This window comes from Plutella xylostella, chromosome 20 (assembly GCF_932276165.1).
Source record: "Plutella xylostella chromosome 20, ilPluXylo3.1, whole genome shotgun sequence".
NCBI classification, from domain to species: domain Eukaryota; kingdom Metazoa; phylum Arthropoda; class Insecta; order Lepidoptera; family Plutellidae; genus Plutella; species Plutella xylostella.
The window spans coordinates 8187615-8192939 of NC_064000.1; positions in this window are offsets into that span (position 1 = coordinate 8187615).

The following is a 5325-nucleotide window of genomic DNA, read 5'->3' on the forward strand; positions in this document are numbered from 1 at the left end:
TGAGCAAGTCAGTAAAAATATTCATCGCATAAATATAAAATTTTCTGATGAACGCCAATTTTTACAAAGTACTCGCCGTTCGGATAAGAGGCTCTTTCAATTACACTATTTCAATCAAATCTCACTATTTTCTAAGGTGAAAGGATCGGCCAGTCAGACAGCTTCTAATACATCACTCTATGAGATAGCTGATTAAAGGTAAGCAGCCACCGTTTGGAATCGTATGCAACGGACGCATCGCATTATTTGTATAGAAATTCGCATACGCCGTTTTTTCATACATATAAATGTATGAAAAAACGGCGTATGTGAATTTCTGAGAATCTGTTTGGTCCGATACGTACGATACCGATAGATAGACGCTTACATTTATTTTATACTCTATACTTACCTTTGGAAGGTCGTCGGTCAGTTACTAGCTTCTTTATAGGCTCATCAGGTATTAGATAAAATACATAATATTATAGATATATTCCTAAGATCATAATCATACAGTATACCATACAGTATACAGGTATACACTGCAGTCTTTTGTGACTGGTATCGCTTCGCTCCACTTCAGTCAGTTCTATTAAATTGTACAATAGAATGTTATTCAACGTGTATAGAATTCTTTATTGAATTTCGTTTGTAAGGAGGTTTTTTAAACCCTTGACGGAAAATATTTGATATAGAGCCGTGAGTGTAACTAGCACATCTACAGGGTGTTGCAAAATTGGTATACTAAGCCGAAACCTATATGTGCAGCATGGTATATCTAAGCCCGAAACTGAAATCAGAATATGGAAATTCGCAAAAAAAAACAAACATTTTCCATGGTAAAAAGTCACGTGACCAACAAAGTTTCTATGAAAAATAAATATTTTTTTTCGCGAATTTTGAAATTCTGATTTCAGTTTCGGGCTTAGATATACCATGCTGGTGTCGGCTTAGTATACCCTTTTTGCAACACCCTGTAGATTCTAGATGTGTAGTGTGTACCTCAAGTGCATTGGGTCCTTCAAAAATCGTGATATTTTTATGGCTCGCGACATAACGTGAGTAGAAATGCTGGCTCACTTGCGAGATTATACAGGGTGTTGCAAAAAGGGTATACTAAGCTGAAACATCATTGTCCATAGAAACTTTGTTGGTCACGTGACTTTTTAGTGTGGAGAATGTTTTTTTTTTTCGCGAATTTTGAAATTCTGATTTCAGTTTCGGCCTTAGATATACCATGCTGCACATGTAGGTTTCGGCTTAGTATACCCTTTTTGCAACACCCTGTAGAGTCAACGATATTTCATTACGAACTAGTTGGAGTATCAGTGCAGTAAAGAACGTCTCAACAAATTATACCCCACTTGTACCACTGAGCTCTTCTATTCTATTCTATTCTATTCTATTCTATTCTCTGTGGAGGTGTAAGTACCTGCACCTGGCTCTCTCGAATGGAACCTTTGTGCATATCCCCAAGGTCTAAACTGCCTTCCTACGCTTGGACCATTTCCCACCACGCTGGTCCACTGCGGGTTGGTGGGTTGATATAATATAATCTAGATGTGTTAAATCTAGATATACAGGTTTCCTCACGATGTTTTCCTTCACCGTAAGAGCGATGGTCTACATTGTACTTCAATTCAAAGAACTCATTGGTACATGTCAGCTCCGGGATTCGAACCTGCATCTCTGGCGTGAGAAGCGGGCGCTTATCCGACTGAGCTACAATCACTGAGCTCTTATTTTAAATGAGGTCAAATAAAAGATTTGTGACGTTTTTGGAAGTGACACACCATCTTGTTCCTACATTGTTAATCTAAGTCCGCGTCGCTGCTGTACCTATTAAAAACGTAGTATTATTTACTCTTTGGCTGCACTCATAGAACTAAACATAGAAGTAAAATTTCAGAGCACCGCTCTGACTCGGTGGCTGTGGTGGTGGTGGTGGGTTCAAATCCTGGCCTGTACCAATGAATTATTTCAATTGTGTTTTCAATAAAGGAGTTTAATTACAATAATACCACGTGCTCTTACGGTGATGGAAAACATCGCGAGGAAACCTGCACATCTAGATTCTAGATGTGTATCCTAAGTACATTGTACTTATTCCAAACGGCGATATGGTTTGCAACCTATCACGTGAGTACAAATGTGCTACGAAAAGAGGGTGACTGACTGACTGACTCTGACTACCCCTTCGGGGATAACAGTCGTGAGTGCATAATTATGTATCTATGTAAAATGTCAGATAGTGTGATAGGGCAGGTTGGTTCCCGACTCTGCCGTAAGACTTCAGTGGTGGCGCTGCATCCTTTACGCAATACACTTGTCCAAAATTAATAATGCACATGCAGAACTTCACACCCGAATCATTAAATCGTAAGAGCCTTAATAAAACACTTGCATTTTGCACCTTGTTCCAAAGAAATAGGAGTCAATATCATGTGTCACATAATCGAAACCAACCGATCTGTCAATGATTTCTATGCGCATTATCAATTTTGGAGCACTGTAATTGGTAATTGGTGCGGGTGACGTCTGACAGATAGGATCATTGAAATTTTACTATCAAATCAGGCTATAATGTTCCTAAATGACAGGTGTCACCCGCATATACCTAATTTAAATGAGAATTAACCTTAAATTCTACAATGCAACGGGGGGTAAAGTAGGTACAGAGTAGTTTGTAACGTTGTAAGGTTGCCTGGAAGAGATCGCTTTTAGCGATAAGGCCGCCTATTGCGTTATATTGTAAATTGTTATTTGTGTAAATTGTTTTTAAGTCAATAAAGTAGTATTCTATTCTATTCTAAAAACTGACGTTCATCAGAAAATTTTATATTTAACTATACGATGAATAAAAACATTTGAATTTGACTTGACTTTGGTAGGTAATCTGAAAGAGGAGTCCTTCCCCGGCTATGCCACTTTAACAACACCTTGTATAATCAACAACAATCATCGTAAATAGACCGCGGAGGTTATCGAATTACTAAATAACCGTGAAATAGAAACTACATTGTACAGTTGCAAATCAAATAAATATTCCTTAAAATGTATGTGAAACCTGCATATCTAGATTAAGCACATCTAGATATGTGAACCCACCAACCCGCAGTGGACCAGCGTGGTGGGAAATGGTCCAAGCTTAGGAAGGCAGTTTAGACCTTGGGGATATGCACAAAGGTTCCACTCGAGAGAGCCAGGTGCAGGTACATACACTCCCCACAGATAATAGAATAGAATAGAATAGAATGTGTCGTAGGATTATGTTTTTATAACTCTAGTATTTGAGAAGTTTCTAGAAATATTGCGAAAACACGCAGGGAAAAATAAAAGACAATAGTAGGCGCGATTCTATACTAAAAAGTAAAAAAAATACAAATTAATCAGTTTAATTTAAATTGAACAAACAAAGGCTTAGAGATACTGCCTATCTCTTTCTTACACAACAGCGCACACGTGTGTGGGAGCGAGGCAGACAGACGGTGCATCTTGCGTCATCTTTTCTTTACTATTATTGTCGTGATATCAGTAACACAAGCACGTGTTTAATTTAAAAATTAACTGCAGGATATTAAACAAATATTTTTATAATGGAGATGTTTACTATGAATGCTTTGAATTCATTTATGATTATTTATCAGAATGTGTGTTGCAGGTACTGAGTAGGTTACCATAAAATCAAATAAGGGTATATTAGGCTCAAGCCCGATAATAGCTTAGTTTCTGTGATATGAAAGTCAAGATTCTATTTAGGTACGTAGTCCGTAATTTAGAGAATTGAAAAATACCCGAACGTATTTTTTCCTTTTTTAACTACACCACTTTTTAGGGTTCCGTAGCCAAAATGGCAAAAACGGAACCCTTATAGTTTCGTCATGTCCGTCTGTCCGTCTGTCCGTCTGTCACAGCCGATTTACTCGGAAACTATAAGTACTACAGTGATGAAATTTGATGGGAATATGTGTTGTATGAACCGCTACAAAAATATGACACTAAATAGTAAAAAAAAGAATTGGGGGTGGGGCCCCCCATACATGTAACTGAGGGATGAAATTTTTTTTTTCGATGTACATACCCGTGTGGGGTATCAATGGAAAGGTCTTTTAAAATGATATAAAGTTTTCTAAAAAACATTTTTCTTAAAGTGAACGGTTTTTGAGATATCAGCTCTCAAAGTCGTAAAAAGTATGTCCCCCCCCCTCTATTTTTATAACTACGGGGTATAAAATTCTAAAAAAATAGAGGTGATGCATGCTAATTAATTCTTTCAACGATTTTTGGTTTGATCAAAGTATCTCTTATAGTTTTTGAGATAGGTTGATTTAACTGTAAATTATATTTGCTGCTACGGAACCCTTTGTGCGCGAGCCCGACTCGCACTTGGCCGGTTTTTTACTTAAATAAAGAGCCACCTCGATGACGTATCTTATGATTTTCTGCCACTGGTTCTATCCTATCTAATATTATAAATGCGAAAGTAACTGTGTCTGTCTGTATGTTACTCTTTCACGCCAAAAACTACTGAACGGATTTGAATGAAATTTGGTATACATATTGTCTAGACCCTGAGAAAGAACATAGGCTATTTTTATCCCGGAATTCCCACGGGAAAACTTTTTAAGGCGAAGCGAACCTCGCGGGAACAGCTCGTAATAAAATAATTCATTTCATTTAGTTCAGCGGATTTAACTAGTAACCACATCAAGAACATAACATTTCAAAAGAAAATATGATTCTATTTGAATAGCACAGATTTTCCAGCACTTTTCATTAATAAACATACATAATTTATAAATACATTAGATAGGTACAACCTATTTGTTTTTAAAACTCTTTGGTACTAGAGCTAAGGCGCCGACAAATTATTGATAAAAATAAAACTGACTTTGACAGAGGGTTTTTCCAGAAATTATTCTAGTTTCCGTTTCAAAGTCAAGTTTGTATTTTGTTCTGAACCCTACAAATACAGTTTAAGTGCCTATATCTAAAATACAGGATGTTCCTAAAAGAGTATTTGCCACGTGACTTTTTTATTCAGGAGAAGCAAATAATTTTTAAGTGAATTTCCAAAACTCGTAGGACAAAAGTTATTCATAACGACTTGAGTCATGCCCTTTCGGCTTAGTATACCTCTTTTGCAACACCTTGTATAGTAAAACGAAGGCTTCGCGATCATTTCCGGTGGATAGTAAAGAGACCGGACACAGCCATTCTCCGGATACCGGAAGCGGAAATATAGTGGGAACGGCGCTTAGTTCAATCAAAGATATATATTTTTTTAAATCAGTCACATTTTTTCTTTGTGAGGGCGAGGCACCATTAGTGCGTAGTGTCGGTGTT